Here is a 19116-nt window from a genome sequence, read left to right as displayed (position 1 = left end):
AACTCACCTATATCCATCCACCACCACAAGAGACCATCCATTCACCACTCACACCTTGGTGCCGCATATTTGCAAGGAAGGAGGATTGCTTGGAGTTGTGCTAGTCATTCAATTTGGATTACTGGAGCATTATAGGTGTATTCTACTTTGGTTTTCAATGTTTAATTTCAATTGTTTCTGTTTAATTGCAAGTATGAGGAACTAAACCTCTTTTGGCTAGAGGAGAATTCGAAACCATGAATACATTTGCAATATGAATTGATTTCTTCCAATTGTGATTTGATAAGTTGTGATTGCAATTCAATTATCTATTTTATTCATAACGGATTTGTGTATGGTTATTAAGGATGCATACTTAGTTTTCATTCATGAATTTGATGCTAGGATATAAATAAGTTTCACCTAATCGTTACAAGTTTATATTCATGAGTAGTGAAGGTTGCTTGTCACAATCGCGTTAATTGAATTCTTGGCAAACGTATCATGCATTCATAGTTACAATTGCCTCGTCAACGCTTATGATTTTCATGGAACGTAATGATCTTTAATTGTATCTCTATTATGCATTCATATAGGGGACTTTTAGAGAATGATTTGGGTTGTCGCATGCATTCATCCAATTCAATGAGTAAAGGAAAATTTGAGGGTTAATTTGTGTATCACGGTTAATCTGGGGTGTTGAGCATCATAGTTTATTGAAAAGCAATTGGAGATTGATTTGTATGCAAGTGTGTCATGTGTGGAGAAAGACCTTCTAGCTAGCCCATCATCCATCCAAAACAACCAATTTCGTGCAAATCTATTTAGTTCTAGTTTCTGTTTTGTTTTACTTTATTTTCGTCCAAAACCCAATCCCCCTTTACTTTAGTGTGTCTAATTAGTTAGAATCTGTTTTAGTTTGTGTTTTTAAGTGTTTTGAGTCTATAGAGTCTAGTTAAGTGTTTTTAAGTTTCTTTTTGTAAGTCAGTTTAGTTTAGATTAGCAATCCCTCCTAATCTCCGATCCAGAACGATCCCTACTTATACATATACTACAATTGTCAAAAGAGGGTTTAATTTGAGTGCTTAACTTTCACAGCATCATAAACCTCATGACCCATTAAGGGTTCACCACCCTACTTATCCCTTAAGGTCCGGGAGACTGGATAATGCCGAAGAGTTTAAATCGACAGTTTTCGATAAAGTATTGCATGTATTTTGGGTTTATAATTGAACATTGAATTCCCATGTTCACCCCAAAGAGCCTCGCCTAGTGATCGTAAAGCGCAATTTAAACGATCGCCCAAATTTTGGTAAACGTACCAAGTTTTCGATTTTCACCTAGGGTTATGCAATCCTTGCACACAGTTATGTTGGTCTGCCTTAAGGCCCATTGCCACCAAACCTATATGACGTTACAGTTGGTTACTGGGTACGAACCTAAGAATTTTCGTATTTACGCATTTGGGTGTGCATTCCATGTGCCAAGTTGCTCGCCGCAATGTACCACCATGAGTCCTCAAAGAAAGATTTCTATCTTTTATCGATCATGATTCTCCTTCACCTTCGCTCTCTTAGAGCCCTTGCATGCAATCTCTTTACTGCTCATTTACGAGTTGTCACTTTAATGAGACAGTTTTCCCAACGTTAGGGGAAGATAAGAATGTCAACGTTCCTGTAGAACGACGCGAATTTACGTGGATGTTGCCCACTATGTCTCAACTAGATCCCCATACCGCACAAGTGTGATAAGCAAGTGTGATGAATTCTAGATTTCAGAATGTTGCTCCAGACACATTCCTTTGATCTAGCTAAAGTGATGAGATCATATACCAGTTGCAGACATGCCTGCAAAGATAGACGTACTTAACGAACGTCGAGTCAACATCCTTTGAGGGTGTGCCGCCCCTGTTGGATGGTTTGGATGCCCTTGTTAGACGGTCTGGTACACTGACGGATAGCCAATCAATCTATCTTGGCCCGGAGCATGATAGATCATTCGGTTCGTAGGATTCACTTCCTTAGAAGAGCAAGATACGGCATAATAATAAATCTAAACTCAATCGTTGTCTCAAATCATTTTCATCTCATGAGATTTATCCGGATTTCTCCCGAGACTTAAAGTTCTTAGTCCAGTAAACTAGTTTGGATGAGCTAAATGGAATTGAAATGAGATTATCATCAATGATGTTTTCACTTATATGGTAGCTACCGACATAAATGAAAAGTGACGATATCGAACTGTGTTCCGTTGATTAAGTGACAACGTAGAACTGATTGGACAACTAAAGTTACAATCCAGGTCAAATTCATTACCAAAGTGTGTATTGGACCTGTCATTCCTACCCTGTCCAAGGTAACCCTGTTGTGTTACAAGTGGGAAAGGAAGTGTTATGAGATGAATGAAATAGTGCAATATGATGCACGCCATACGGCGTAAGGTTTCTCTCAAACGTCATGTGATTAATAACAGCATTATGAAATGTGGTTAGTGTTTTCTCCATAGGGATATAGATACGGAGATTTACATGTAAGTTCTCGAAGAATTACATGGACTGTTTCAAATAGTTCCAAAACCACGAAACACCCTTTGAACTTGTTTTGAGGCGTTCACTTAGGTACCATTTGGTACGTGGGACGGGACGGGACGGGACGAGCCGTTCCGTCCCACGTTTGGTGCGCCTAAAAACTGTGGAACGGGTTGTCCCATGGGACGAAATTTGGTTGATTTTTCGTTCCACCTCTTCCCCCTGGAACGACCCGTTCCACCTCTTCCCCATGGAACGACCCGTTCCACATTCGTGGAACATAAATTTATAACATTTTATGACAAAATTTCTCCTTATCTTTTTCAATATTTACATCATCCGTTCCGTCCCGTCCCGTCTGTGTACCAAACGATACCTTATAGATTGAAAAATCCGACGGATGTGGTATACCCATCTAAGTGATTATTTGATCAGTCATGGATGAATTATGGCATGTTAAACTATGAAGTCTTATTCCAAATTGCTAGAGTTATAGTTTATGTCGTTGACACGAATCTCACTAAGACTCTGGAAGAGCTTGATAAAACTACCTCGCACCGGAAGATTGAATTTAAGATGAAGGATCTTAAGAAAACTTGTTTATTCCTTGACCTAAAGTTGAAGCATTGTTCTGACGATATTTTGGTCTACCAGTCAAACTACACCCTGAATGTGTTACCCTTGAGTATACCTATGATCGTCCACATGTTATATGCAAATGAGACCCTTGAAGAGTTATGGAATCTGAAATTCCATATCTAAGTTCAAGTTTGTGCTTCGTTGTACTTAGCTTATTGTATTTAGATAGGACATCTCCTTCACTATTGATCTTGGTAAAGATGAAGCACCACACCTACACACAACCACTGAATTGGTATTAAAGATGTACCCTGAAGGTACTACATGGGCAAATCCCAAAGCATCTTAGCGGATCCAACCCTTCTGATCCTCGAAATGATGTTTGCCTTATTTGTTATGCTGACGCATGCTACTTATCAAACTCATACAAGGCAAAATCTCCAAATGGTTATGTCTTTACCGTTAAGGATATCGCAATATCTTGGAAGTCCATGATATGACCTTAGTTGTAAAATCTTCGAATCTTTCCAAGACTCACTATACTTCACTATGCCACAAGTGAGACATGGTTAGGAGTTCTTGTTGAGAATATTCGAAGTAATTGCTGTTTTTCATCCATCGTTGAGTCCCAATGACGATCTATGAAGATTATGCCGTATGTATAAACTCGATCAAGCCATGTTACATCAACGAAGTCAACACTAACACATATTGCGTCCACATCTACATCAGCAAAGCATCACGAGATTGAAGTCATGCAAGCCGATCCCAGACAACCTTGCCGACCTCTACACGACGTCACTGCTGAAGTCAACCTTCCAGAAGCTTGTTCGAGGAATTGGTATGCCTAACTATTCATATGCAATGCTTGTAGTTCTCATTTGGAAGTTATGTCAAACTCAAGGGGAGTATCCAGAAGTATACTCACTTGATCTTAATATACTATTTTTCCCTACGATTAGGAGCATTTTTCCCACTAGGTTTTTGCTACCTAACTAGGTTTTAATGAGGCACCCATCCTGGGCTGATCATACCCTTGTGAGCTATTCTACTTGCATCCAAAAGGCGTATAATTTTGACTTAATGCAACTTCTCACTTTTCTCCTTAGTCTATGGGTTTTTCTCTTACCTTGGGTTTTACTATAACGAGGTTTTGTGAGTTTTACTTTTTATTCATTTTTCTGTTGATTTGAGACCCGCATTCACTCATTGTGCTAACGACTTCATCAACTGTACTTACTTCATCATTGAAGACCTGATGCGCTATTTACTTTAGTATTTACACACTTAAAGGGAAGTGTTGCAGTCCTATTAGATTAGGAATGTGATTGTGTAAATCCTAGTATATCTTGGAATATCTCTTATATTTCTATTAGGAGTCTACCTATTAAATGTTGTAATCCTAAGGGGTAAGGAATTAACCTTCCCTACTACTATAAATAGGGTGGAATAGAACACACCCACAATTACACATCTCTCTCTTTCTCTCTATATATGCCGCACTCCTCTCTCTTCGGCCTCCATAATTGTTCAGTAAATTATGCCTACAACAGAAAAAACGGTACACAGAGCCTTAAAAATGATATTGGTGTATATATACACACACACACACACACACACATTTCAACGCCATATTAACAAGTTATATTTACATATTGATACCAAATATTGATTTCTTATTAACATTTATCAAATATTGATGATATGAACGATATCCACTGAATTTGAGCACTTCCAGCGCCACCGATGTTGACGAACAAGATCGGAAGTAAATTTTTATTGCATCTCCTTCTACTTTCTAGCAGAAAAAGCATCAATCTTTGTTGAAACTTGTATCTCTCACGGTAGAACTTTTCTAGAGTAATGAATTTGTGACTTTATGAAGGTAGACGTATGGATGAGTCGGTCGTAGGAGATGCAGTACACAATTTCAGGTCGTGCAAAGGTAATTTTTTGGGTTATTAAATTTATTTGTAGAACCCCAAACAAAAAAAAATCTCAGTGTTTGATTTTGGTTTTAAACTTTTGAATAGTTTTCACTGAGTATTATAGTCTAATCGTATTCCTTTACTTATAAGTGAGAGCTCTGAGGTTCGAATCTTGTGAATAACCAGTTTAATACCAATTTATTCTCTCACTCGGTCTATCCTTTTAATGTAAATATAACGTTATGTTAAAGATTTTTTTGGATTCTCTCCTCTATGAGAGCTATTCCCTCCGTCTGTGGGGGTTTCTCTCTCCTTTTGTGAGAGAATTTTAACAACTTCAATTTCTCACTCCCCCTCCTGTTTCTTCCTTCCCTCTCTTCAACTTCTCCATCCGATTGCCATTTTGAGAGTCGGCAGCTTGGAATTTTCTTTTTACTTTATGCATTCTTTTCACACCTTAGTTCCTATCTTACAATCCTATCCCTCAACCCCACCCCCTGCATTTTTCCATCACCAACCTACGGATCAGTCAATTTCAACCACTTTCTTACACACCATCTTCCTTCTTCCTCACCCAAAAAGTAGATATTAAGGTTTTGGACTCGATCTGGAATTTCGATTGTTATACTTTAAGATTTGATTCTTGCTGAGGGTGTGCTTGCCATTTTTGGGTTGATTTTGTTGTGCCTTGGTCTTTGTCGATCCACTATGGATTTGGTTTCTCCAAGGCAGCTATTCTGATGGGTGTTGGCCAGAGACATGCAGCGTCATGATGTTTCTACTTTATGGGGACTAAGGTTTTTTCAGATGTTTTTACTTTTGGGCTTACTCCTTTTGATGTCTTATTGTTTTCGTTTGCTACTAGTGCCCCTCTTAGTCCTTCTCATATTTGTGGATTTCACGTCTACAGTGGTGGGTTGGATTGTTCGAAAGTCATGTTTGACTCATCCTTTGATCACTTGAAGATGAAGCATATTGCTAGTTCCGGTTGGATGCTGCAATACCATCTTCTACAAATCTCCTGTCGAGGATTTAGTCTCCTATTTGGTTCATCGGTTTTCGGCGACGGCTGTTGCCGGAAGATTAAAGAAGTTGCTAGGATTTCTTTGTCTTTTTTTTTCTTCCTGTTATGGGCTTCATTTTCTTTTGTTAGACCTCATTTTCTATAAACTTACTTTGTCAAAAAAAACAAAAAACAAAAAGAATTTTTTGAATAGTTATGGTCAATTTGATATGTGAAATCGAATGGGTCCTTTGATTTATGCAGGATTAAAGGTTCCGCCCCGACTGTATAATAAAAGAAAGAGTTCAGTATAAGAATATGAGCATAAGTCTGAATCTATTAACTTAGTTATTTGTCTTGAGATTGAATGAGAAGCCTTATTGGGAATGGATTTTGTAATCCATATTACACTGGACTACTATTTAAGGGATTAGTTTCTTACAAGGATTCTAATAGGGGAATCCTTATGGGATTTGGCAAAGATTATGTTGTGTATATATAGTGGCCTCTGCTCTCACAGTTGATATGCTCGATTATGGACTAAGACCTATTATTAGTTAAGAGCAAAACCGATTACTGGAGAGAGGAGAAGGTGCACTAAAACCTTACAGCAAAACTTGGACATGGTTGCTTCTTCGAGTTCATCTGCAAGTATGATCTTCTCCATATATTAGTTTAATGAACATCAGTTTGTGTTTTGATCACAGTAATTCATATTACTTGTTCTTGGTTTGTGTTTCATCTAACATTCAGCCCCTATAATGTGTGTATTCTTCCCCCTCGCACCCAACCCTCTCTAGTAAATGTAGGAAGTATCTCTCGTGCAATACGGATTCAGAATTTTGTTCATGTGAAGATAAAACAATAGAATCAACTTATATATAGTTTATGAAATGTTAATGTATGGTCACTTATCATTGAATTTAATATTAAATATGAAGATTAGATACATGTGCTTCAATTGTTTAAATCTCATCATTTAATATCAAATGTAAAGGTGAGTGACAATTAATTCTCCATATCACCGATGATCACGAATAACATTTCTAATGGGTAGATTTGCAGTTATGGTCTCTTGGCTTTCAAGGGCCCCTTTGTTAGTATGCTCTTCGGATTTCGTCTCATTATTTTTACCAACAAATTGTTCTAACATTACCTTTTTTTTCAAATATTTTTCCTTACCATTTGGAAAACGAATTTATATAGTATGTTAATACCACTACAAGAAAATTGGGTTATACTACGAGTGGACTGGGGACATTTAATGTGCTTTTTCTTTTTCTTAGCACAACAATATATTTTACATTAAAGGAATGAGAAGTACGGTTAAATAACATAATGGGCAACCTAATTTAGTATCGAATTCGCCATTTACGAAATTCAAACCTAAAATTTCTTCTTTATAAGTGAAGAAGAAGATCATCAAATCGAGTACTGAGTGGTGGGACTTTTTTAAGTTAATAAGTCAATCAATTGATTAATTGGTGAGTTAAATGTGGGTCATCCTCTGCTCTTTGGATCCAATTCTTGCTACATTCAACTCGGTATTACAGTGCAACACGTTGTAATCTCGTTAATTAGTTCACATCCTCCTCTGCAAAGCAAAACAAAAAATTACCCAAGATATCCAGTTTGGTACTTCAACTTACACAAACGTGGCATGTGGGCCTTTGCTGATCCTTAGTTTCTAGAACCAAATAGTAAAACACTAGTCGTTCAAAAAAAAAAAAAATAGTAAAACACTAATACTGTTAATGAAAACCGAACACATAATAAAACAAAAATCCCACCACTACCAGAAAATAGGACTTGTCCTACAAAAACTTGCTCGACCGAGAAGAATTTTGTCGGGTAAAAGCTCTTTACCGGATATATTTTTCTGTTGGTAGGGCAAAGTTAATCAACATTTCGAGTTTATGGAAATCTTTACGAGGCAAAACAAGTTCAAGGACAAGGTTACATCCGTCGAGCAAGTTCTTAGCGCTAAGAGAAATAAAATGGCGCGTAATACTTGAAGGTTTGTACGACGACAAATTGGAATGTCGACTAGGTCAGCTTTAATCGACTGATAGTTTTGTCAATTCATTGTTTCCCTCCGTTGTGCAAAGGCTTAATTAGGTCTAAGGTTTAGGGCGACCAACCTTTCCCAACGAACTTCCACCAAACTAGCCCTACTATTTGCTTCAATTATGAGAACTAGGGAGCAATATTCGTGATAGAAATCAGAGGAGTGGGTGCAAGAAGAGGGATGAGCATGGTAGCCAATTGTGGGGGTTCGCATTGGGCATCTCTAAGATTTCTAATGGAAATAGTAAAACTAGTAGTTGGAAGGGATATAAGCATGTTTGCATATACTTCGAGATCTCCTAGGCTAGGAATCATCCAAAAAAACATTCGGGGTTAGATAATGGGATGAAATCATTTGACCGTTAGAAAAGAAAAATCACAATTTGAAGGTCACTTTAACTCTGATTTTTTTACACAATCCTTAACCCCGATGAACGAACCCGTATCATCAAATTAAAATATTTAAACTAGTGGATACAAAAACAACCTACATTCTACTTAATGGAAGTATAGAATAAACTCTAAGTGTATTGGAATCCATTCTTTTGACGAGACACACATTCTACAAAACTACTTTCCACGATCCAATGGTCAAACATGTTTCCATATACTTCGTGATCTCCTACACCAAGAATCACCTAAAAAAAAGTTTGGAGATGAGGTAATGGGACAAAATCATTCAACAGTTTGAAAAGAAAAATCACGATTTAACGATCGTTTTAACTTCAATTTTGTTGATTTTTTACAAATGCAATCCTCTACCCTAGAAAAATACGATGAACGAACCCGATTATCAATTTAAAATCTTTAAACTAGTGGATATAAATCCAACCGTGAATCACACAAACATACAAGACACAAAGATATATCGTGGTTCACCTCAAGTTAAGGTTACGTCCACACTAGTGTTGATTCCGTTTCACTATGTAAATGAATGCTGAATATACATGGAGGCCATAGAGGTAGTGTTTGCTCTCTTTGCTATTCTGTTTGCTCTCCCATTTCCCCTATGTGTGTTTCCCCTCTGTATGTTTTCATCTCCCTTTAAGTGAGTGTGAGGGAGCCCTTTTATAGGATAAGGGTTTCCTCCCCTCTTACATAAATCATGGGCTAAGTAATGAAGACCAAATACTGAGGCCAAATATATAGTATAACAGGAGTCCCCAAGTCTTCAATCAAGAGAGTCTTTTGGCTGGAGACTTCAAATCTAATCCATGTACGGGCCGAAGTGACTAGATGTCGTCCAGAACTAGTACTCGACATGAGACAGTGCTTAATGTCAAGCAATACTCAACTAGAGGTAGCACACGTTGCGAGGTTGCTCAGCTAGAGGCAATGCTCTCGAAGAGGCGGTTGCTCGGCTGGAGGATGGTGCTCGTTGCGAGGCGGCTCGGCTTGTGGTGTTCTTCATCACGAGTATGCACTCAACATCAGCGTGAGCTCATTATGAGTTAATTCTCGACATGACTCGGATTCGCTTGTTGGGTTTGTATATGGGTCTATGCGTTGGTTAGAGACTTCAAATCCAATCCATGTACGGGCTGAAGTGACTAGATGTCTTCCAAAACTAATACTCGACATGAGACGGTGCTTAACTTCAAGCAATACTCAGCTAGAGGTAGCATACATTGCGAGGCTGCTAGGCTAGAGGCAGTGCTCTCGGCGAGGCGGTTGCTCGACTGGAAGCAGTACTGTTGTAAGGTGGCTCGGCTTGTGGCTTTCTTCATTATGAGTATGCATTCGACGTCAGTGTGCGCTCATTATGAGTTAACTCTTGACATGACTCGGGTCTGTTTGTCGGGTCTTTGAATCGGGGCCATCCGTAAGGTCCGTGAGTTGGGTCCGTGAGTCGGGGTTCTAGCTCAATGGTGTCCAAGCACATAGATGTCCAAATGAGCGAGTGTCTGAGCAAGTGGGTGTCCGGTCAGATAAGAGATCACCGTTCGGACTAAATCTTTGTCACTATAAGCATGTGGCTCATTGATCTATAAGTTGATAAATAACAATGTTGATCAACGAAGTCATGTCAATAAATAATAGTATAAGCATGAATGCATAATTAATAAATCAATCACAAAGTTTGGCAAAAGTATAATGTCATACTATGCAAATTGTGTGGTAAATGACTTGTTTCATATGTGACACAGTTAAAGGCATCACAATATCACTAGGCAATGAATAAATATTGCATAAGTAATTGCCTAAATATGTAGGTCACTAGTGAAATATGATAGAAAGCGTTATGAGCATACATGACTATTGTATCATGTAATCTTAATATAATGACAATAGGGAGACACACAATGTATTATATAAATATATTTTCATTCAAATAATGAGGATACCTAATTTGGTCAGACCATGCCACGAGCTATGGGAAATAGTCATGTGATAAACCATTAATAATAATGTAAAACATATTATTCTAACATGTCATCCCGTTCATTTAGGCAATAATACTGGTGTTTCCACTGTTTTTGTCAAAAAACAACTCCTGCTTTTCCATTTGGTACTTTTCAAAAAGCAGTTTCCCTTTTCAAAATGATAATACTGATAAGGGTCTCGGGTTGCAAACATAATAGTAATAAAATAATGATAGTATTTGATGTGACTGGCATAATAAACACACAGCAGTAGTGGAAAAGCAGAAGTTGGTACTTTTCCAATGGGGACGCACTATATATGTATATATACATATATATATATATATATATTGCTAACTGTAAAGGAAATGTTGTAAAGCAAACGCAGATGTAAAGCAAATGCATGATGTGGTTTCCTGTTAAAGAATATACATACAGATGTAAAGCAAACGCTGCAGTAACAAGACCAACACAAAATAATAATAAATTATTAAATAATAAACTAGTTAATGAATTAGAATGAGACTCATCTTCTTTGTTGGTTTTCCACTGGTGGTCGTGGCGAGTTTACAGCGTCTTCGTCTGGGTTTCGTAGGCCGATCCACGGTGGTGCGGCACTTTCATAAAATACAGCCAATTCACTGCTGCACTCCAGACCACCAATCAACCAAATAACAACATGATCCTTCTTGTTGGTGTGAGATTCGAAGAAGAGGTAAAACATCTTAGCAGCATGAGAATGCTCGATCTTATATTAATCGGCATGTGGCCGAGGTATTCGATGGAGACACCGGAGTCTATGAGGTTGGGGAACCTATCAGCCTCGATGCATCTGCGATTGGCGTGGAGCAAGGCAGCGGGGCCTAAGTATGACTCAGGGTTCCACCAGTAGCTAAGGCAGGATATGCTACAGCAGGCGCACATAATGCACTTGTACATCCCATCTAGCTTCGCCCTATCCTTCTTGCTCTGCTTTATCTCCTTCCCATCCAACTCCGTCGCCGGGCTCTTCTGTTTCAGCCACGGCTCGATGCTCTTGTACTAGTTGTAGAAGTTCATCATATCCACCAGCAGGTCCTTGATCACAAACATGTGTGGCAACGACATGATCATTGAGGTGCCCGCCTCCGAGGACACTATCTTCGTCAGGCAGGCCAAGCCATTGCAACCGTCGATGTTCATGGCGCATGAGCCGTAAATCCTTTCCCGACAAGATCGCCGGAAGGTGAAGGTGGGGTCCATCTCGTTCTTAATCTTAATAAGGGATTCGAGCACCATAGGCCCATACTCCTTGAGGTCAATCTTGTACTCCTTGAGCTTCAGCTTTTTCATGTTGTCCGGGTTCCACCGGTAGATTGAGAAGGTTTTAATGTCAGTTTTGCCTCAGGCTTTGAGGTCCACCTTTTGGGCCTGCGCCTCTGACGTTATAGCCCGGACTCAGACGTAATGAAACGACGCCGCCGTCGTCGATCCCGACGACGCTGCAGAAGCTATGGCCTTCCGTATCAACCCCGTCGCAATTGTTGCGTCTCCGAGCTTGAACAACTGTAGGCAAAGAGAAAGAGAGAGGCGGAAGACATGGGTTTTGCAATGACTGTACATGTGTTTGGTTCTTGGGTTTTTGCAAATTCACGGTGGAGGTTATGAGGTTTGATGAAAAAATGAAAGAGAATTGACATAACTTTTCGTGACAATTCCCACAGACGGGCCAAATGTTGATGCGCAAAATCGATGAGGACTTTGGTACAACAGAAAGTGTCAAGTTTGTGACCTTCGTTAAATTGCTCCGGTCACTAGTGTGGATAAGTATGTAAATGGATAGAGACAGGGAAGCAAACACAAGATGTACGTGGTTCACCCAAATTAGCTACGTCCACGGAGTAAAGGAGTTCTCATTAATTATGAAGGGTTTACACAAGTACATAGGTTCAAGCTCTCCTTTAGTGAGTACTAGTGAATGATTTAGTACAAATGACATTAGGAAATATTGTGGGAGAATGATCTCCTTTTATAGAAGAGAGTTTCTAGCTTTGTTTTGACATTGACACATGTCGTGTTGGGATTGGCTTCTGATGTTGACACGTGTCATGCTATGATTGGCTTCTGATGTCAACATGTGTCACTCTTTGATTGGCTTTCTGGTTGGAGGGAAACTCTTTTGTGCCCTTGACGGTATAACGTTAACCGGTACTCGGTAGTTTCGGGATTAGTCAAGTATTGTACAAACAGAAGTATAAAATAAATTCCAAGTGCTTTGTAACCATTCTTTTGATGTGATGCATTCTACGATACTAGTTTCTACAATCCAACCGTCAAACATGTTTGCATATACTTCGAGATCTCCTACCATAAGAATCACCCAAAAAAAGTTTGAAGATTAGGTAATGGGACAAAATCATTCGACGGTTAGAAATGAAAAATCATGATTTAATGATTGTTTTAACTCCGATTTTGTTGCTTTTTAACAAATACAATCCTCAACCTAGATAATACGATAATGAACCCAATCATTAGTTTAAAATATTTAAACTAGTGGATATAACAAAAGCTTACATTCTACTTAAGAGAAGTATAGAATAAACTCGAAGTGTTTTTGCAATCCATTCTTTTGACGGGACATGTATTCTACGAAACTAGTTTCCACTATCCAATAGTCAAACATGTTTACATATACTTTGGGATCTCCTATGCCAAAAATACCAAAAAAAGCGTTCGAAGATAGGTAACGGGACGAAATCATTTGATGATTAGAAACAAAAAAATTACGATTTAACAGTCGTTTTAACTCTGAACTTGGCTAATTTTTACAAGGCCCTAAATTGAGAGTAAAAACACACACAAAATTGGCATGGCCATCAAATTCGATGATTTTTTTGACCCGTTTGAACTTAATGTTCAAAAGACGAAATACTTGTCTTTGTTGGGTCAACTTTCTAAATTCTATCGGCTAGCAGTAAACATTCGTCGGGCAAAGCGAAAGAAAACCCACACAAAAATTTTCCAAAAATTCAAATTCGCCTTACAACAAAGGTAAATCGACAAAACCAAAATTTTATCAGCCAAACTCTATGTCGCACCAACTTTTTGACTAAACTAAAGATTTTAGGTGACCTTGCTTGACAAACTCTTAGGTCATCTTCAACCGAATGAGGGTCAGAGGGCTCGTTTTAGCTCTATAACCCTCAAAGAAATTAATATTTTAATGAACAGTGCCAGGCCATATTTCTTACCGTGTCCAACTGAGGGGCCGAAGGGCCATAGGCCAAAAATAGCCCCATGACAAAAAAATTCTCCAACCAAGAGGGCCAAGGGACGGTAAGACCAAATATAATTTATTATTTTAATTTATGAAGATCCTCCCTGTTAACGGTGGGTCCGAAGTCCTAAAATGAGAGTCTATTGGTATCAAAGTTTACTGTCCGTATCGCCAAACGCGTCCCTCCAATAATCCCGTTTCTACCCTGTCAACCCTCGAATTTACAAATTCCAAATAAACACAAAAATAAAACAACAACAAACTAATCCCACACACAGAGACAAACAGAAAATTACAATATTTTTATATACCAATAATCTAAACAAAAATGCTTACATACAAAATACACAAAAAATTACAAAATTTTTATATACCAATAATCTACAACCTCAATTTTATTTTCCTTTTTCTTTTTCTTTTTTCTACTAAAAATCTAAAAATTAGAGATTAAGAAAATTAATGAGAAACAGAAAGAAAAAAAAATGAAATTTCAAAAGGGCACTCGCTCCAACACCTAAACAAAATTTCACAAGAAAAAAATCAGATCAAACGCATAAAAGTTCGAGATATACAATGCCAATAAACATGAAAATCTTAACCAATCAAACTCCAGGGAATCAAAACCCACCAATAACGAACAAATGTTGAATTTCAAAAACTAATAACACATTACTAAACCGATTTGTATCCAGAAATCGGATTAAACCCAGAAAATTATACTCATAATTAGATCGACCCAAATTCTAAAAACATGAAATTGCAGAATCAAAATCAAACCCAAAACTAAAAACAAAAAACAAACTAACCTCAGCGGCGAGGTATTCTAGCACAGCGATAGCGGCTCTCCCGCCGCGTACTCCGTCGCCCGATCCGCCAGGTAAAGATTTAAAATGTATAACCCTCAGACTCGTCTTCTTTCTTCCTCCTCGTGCCGTGCAACACTCAAAGCCTCTCTGCTATCACTCCCTCTCTGTCCTCTCTCTTTCTGAACTCCTCTGTCTGTCTGTCTCTCTCTCTCTCTCAAATCCTCCCCTCTCTGTCTCCCATTTCTCAACTATAAGTCTGTTTCTCTCTTCCTATTTTTATTTTATTTAGAGAGATTATATTCAAACACTCTAAATTACTTTTCCCACACTTTAAATTACTTTTCCCACACTTTTTTAAATTTTTAATATTTTTTTATCAAGTGTTAGTAGGGTTTAAAATATCAAAAAATATAAAAATAAAAAATAAGAAGGTGTGGGAAGTAATTTGGGATGTGAATATAATGTCTCTTCTATATTATTTTTAATTTGAAATTGTTAGGATTTGATTATTCTATGATTTGTGGATTGATTATATTAGGATTTGATTTCAAATTGTGATTGATTATGGTGTGATTTGACTTGGAAATACGTTGTGATATGTGGGTGGGGTGAGTACAGTGGTGGTAGCGGTGGTGGGGTGGGTATGGTGGTGATGGGGTGGGAGTAGGAGGTAGTGAGGTGTATGGTGGTGGTGGGGTGGGTGTGGTGGTGGTGGTAGGGTGGATACAATGGTGGTGGGAAATTGATTAAATTTGAGAAATTTGTAAGAGATTTATGAAAATTTGTGAAATTTGTGGGAAATGTTTACATTTTAGAAACATTTGAAATATTATAGGAAATTTTTGGAAATTTGTGAAATTTGTAGGAAATGTTTTAAGTTTAGTAAAATTTTAGAAATATGAGAAATAGTAGGAAATTTTAGAAATCATGATTTTTTTTCATATATGTCTTCATGCCTAATCATTATTGGCAGCTCTGCCTTCGCCTCTGCTTAGAGTGAGGGGTTGACCCCAAAGGCCACTTAGGAGACCAACAAGATCCAAACAGCCACTGCCAAGTCGGCCCCCGGTGCGAGTAGTTATGTGCCATTAACCTAGATGGCATGATTTGCCAAGCGGCCTCATAGTCGCAAACACCACAAGCATGTGGCAACCCCTGGCATAGCCTCATCCTACCCTTCTCAAGGCAGTCCTAGTGCACAGAACGATTCAGCGGCCGTGGAAGAGGTGGGAGATAGAGAGCTCCCCATCGGCCCGAGGACCAAAAAAATCGGGGGATTTGTAGGTTGTTGGCGATCAACTTGATCACTAAAGTTACACATAAGCGAATTCGAGTTGCATACCTCCCTAGTCACCATTGAACAAGTGACAAAGTCAAAAGTTTGTTGACTCACAACATGGGTGCCATCTTCCGTAACAAATGCCACATGGCTGTTGATTGCTGGAAGATGCATAGCCCTCAAGTTCGTGAAAGGTGAACCAACAGCTTTTGGTCAGTATACAATAACTTTTTTTTTAAAAAAAATCCTTTACTTATTTGATGTGGTAGAAAACTAAACTATTTGGTTATTTTTTATTTTTTATTTTATGGAATTCATGCCAACTCCGAGTGGGATGAGCATAACAAGGCTTGTCTCAAGTACATAAATCGGGTGTAGATGGAGCAGTGTAAGGAACGGAAGTATGAGTTACACAAGTACTACTAGATTTGTGTGTCACATGAGGCAGCTCCTACAAGTCCACCCTAGGAATTTGTGGAGAAGGTGGGCGAATGGCAGTGGTTGTGCACTCATTTTCAGAGTACAAAATTTCAGGTAATTAAATTTTATTTATATTTCAATATTAGTTCAATTTTATATTTTTTTAGTTAAGTTTAATTAATATTTTTAATTGACATAAAAAATCGGCGACAAATAAAGGTAACCTGGAGAAGAAGTCATACCTTCATCACTTTGATTCTCGACCCCTATCTTACTGGGTCGAGAACCAGTGGGCGACTGGTTCACATTTCCCAAAGGTCGAGGTTTGGGGGGAGACGCATGCCAATTATGGCAACGAGGTTGCAGACAACATTTTTGTAAGTATTTCTTTCTATATTTTAATTGTAAGTTTCATGACAATAAATAATGTTTAAATTATGATCAATAATCTTAATTGGTTTCCCTTGCTCAGAAATTGAAATTCAATATATACTAAAACCCAAAATCAACTAAATTATTGTTCATAAGCACAGTCTTCTCCTGATTTTACCCTTGCATTTTTGCTCTAATTCTGATTATGTCTTCAGCCTTATCATATACATACTGTATTTCTTTCTAATTTTTTTTTCCTTCTCCTTTTTCTCTTCCTTCTTGCTTTTCTCCTCGTGACTCAACTAGCGACGACTGACCACAAAAAAACCAGAAACAAACTATCCTCACACTCAATTTAACCTTCAAATCGATTTCTAGAAATTCTTAGCTGTTTTCGATTAAGCAGTTAGGGTTCTGGTGCCCTAAGACCGACGAGCTGTTTTTGGCCAAATACTGGCGAATCGAACTTCCACGTTACCACCAATCATCTCTTATTCACTTTAGGGACTAAAAACACCCATTGCATGCCTCGATTTGTGACGGTTCCAGCGTGATATTTTAGAACCATCGAGCTTCATGGTTACAACATATGATAGCCCAATCAATTGCCTAGAACGGGGATTTAATGGTTACAGTCTCACTAATTCAAATCTTACAGGTATGCCTAACCATGTTATGTCTTGTTTTAAATGTCGGATAAAATTTTGAATAAGCTAAATAAGGAGTGCTGGGGTTTCTTTTGAGATACAGATAGGAGGATTTTTCCCATTGCTTGGGATAGTGTGTGCACTCCCAAGAAATTTAGTGGCCTTGGAGTTACGTATCTAGATCAATTTAATAATGCTTGTCCAGTTAAGTTGGGTTGGAATAGGGGTGGGCAAACGGGTATAGGAACCGCGGGTCGGGGTGGGTAATCACGGTTTGGGGCGGGTACGGGCCGGTTCCTAATATTTTAGAGAGCAAACGGGGCGGGGCGGGGCGGGCCGGGCCCTTTTCATTTACGGGGCGGGCCGAGTCTAGATGCTTAGTAAAACGGGTACCCGGACCGGCCCGTTTCTAATTATAATGAACGGCCGAGATTGAATGATAACCTATCATCCAATCTCAACCGTTGGTTTCTGCCCTAGTTTCTACCAAGTCCAACTTTCCAGAATTCACTTTGTCTCAGCCGCTCTATCTCCCACAATCTCTCTCTCTCCCCGAACTTTCTTCTTCTTCTGCTTCTTTTGCTTCTTTAAGTTCTTAATCCCAGCTGGGTTTTGCTAATTTTCTCTGCATTTTCGCTCTAAGGAGTGGACATGTGAAAGCGTCATCTTCTCAACACCGAGGAGGTAAGGCTTTCATCGAGGATCAATTGAGAGAGCTCCTAAGAGATTGATTGAGTTTGCTTGATGGGATTTAATTTTTCAGTTTTTTTTGTTAATCACCCGAAGTTAGAGAGATTGGTTTTTGGGAATTTGGCTGTTTTTTTGTGAGTTATTTCCTGTGTGTGTTAATATTTGTGGAAAAGGGATAGTGAAATCTGGGAAAGGTGGCAAATTTGGAGATGATGAGATTGGAATCTGATTGTGGTGAAGGTAGAGAAAAATGGGGTTTTTATAATTTGAAAAGAACAATACAATTAATGTCTAGAAAACTATGAATTTGGTTATTTCTAATTTAGTGTTGGCCTCGCGATTCAATAGATAATTTGCTAATGAATGATTGAGATGTAGCTAAAAAGCTTCTAATTTGGTTCTAGATATTCTTCTAATTAATGACATTTTCATGAGAGTTATTTGGACAAAGCTAGAAAGCCATACACAGAGACCACAGAAAGTCCGCGATTTCGGGTAATGAGGTTATCTAATTTTGATTGAATTTGTGGAGCTTATCCACAGAAGAATGCATTAGTTTGAGTTTGTTTAAGTCATTCACAAACTTGTGCTACTGAACTTATGCAAATTATGTTGCCGCTATAAGTTATCGTGAATGCTGCACAAGAGGGTAGCAATCTTACTTTGTGGGAAAACACCTGTAAACTAGTGATGGAAAGCTGCTAACTTTTTTTTATGGCTCTTCACATTTTCAGTAACAGAAAGAGCAGAACAAGAAAGAGGAACAAACTATGGCTGCAACCGTGTTGTTTGCATGCCATTCCAATGTAATTGTAAGCCACTGCTGTAGAAATGATTATCCGTCGTTACCCAAATTGTTCTTGGGTGTTGGACACAGAATCGTGGATCAAACCATTGCCAACAGAAATCAAAACCATCAAAGCTTTGAAAATCTGTTTGCCATTTGAAAAATTGGGTATTGAATATTAAAATGGTGTGTTTTGTTTTGTTCTCTTCCATTAGGTAGTCCGAGAGCAGAGAGGGATGCAATCCGAGACGGAGCAGGTGCCACCAGAGTCGGAAAGCATGGAGGTGTTGCTTGTGAGGATGTTGGCCATGGTGAGAAACGTGGCGGTGCCGGCGCGGGGCTCGGTGGAGAAGCTGTGGTGCGACGACGAAGGCAGCATGGCGGTGGTTCTGGAGTCCTTTCCGTAGCGGTTT

General features: G+C 38.6%; 2 long non-coding RNA genes and 1 pseudogene across 2 annotated transcripts; 1 reads left to right on the top strand and 2 right to left on the bottom strand.

The window, feature by feature from the left end:
- Nucleotides 1–10463: 10463 nt before the first annotated feature.
- On the bottom strand, nt 10464–12026 carry LOC103417399 (succinate dehydrogenase [ubiquinone] iron-sulfur subunit 2, mitochondrial-like; annotated as a pseudogene).
- Nucleotides 12027–13985: 1959 nt separating this feature from the next.
- Nucleotides 13986–14980, bottom strand: LOC114822774 (uncharacterized). Its single transcript, XR_003770975.2, has 2 exons — nt 14509–14980; nt 13986–14216 (listed from the first exon to the last, which is right to left on the bottom strand). It is a non-coding gene; the product is annotated as an uncharacterized lncRNA (long non-coding RNA).
- A 3211-nt stretch (nt 14981–18191) lies between these two features.
- On the top strand, nt 18192–18829 carry LOC139193764 (uncharacterized). Its single transcript, XR_011578233.1, has 2 exons — nt 18192–18565; nt 18651–18829. It is a non-coding gene; the product is annotated as an uncharacterized lncRNA (long non-coding RNA).
- The last annotated feature ends 287 nt before the right edge of the window (nt 18830–19116 follow it).

Source organism: Malus domestica, chromosome 17, assembly GCF_042453785.1.
Source record: "Malus domestica chromosome 17, GDT2T_hap1".
Taxonomy (NCBI): domain Eukaryota; kingdom Viridiplantae; phylum Streptophyta; class Magnoliopsida; order Rosales; family Rosaceae; genus Malus; species Malus domestica.
This window is presented reverse-complemented; position numbering and strand designations above follow the sequence as displayed.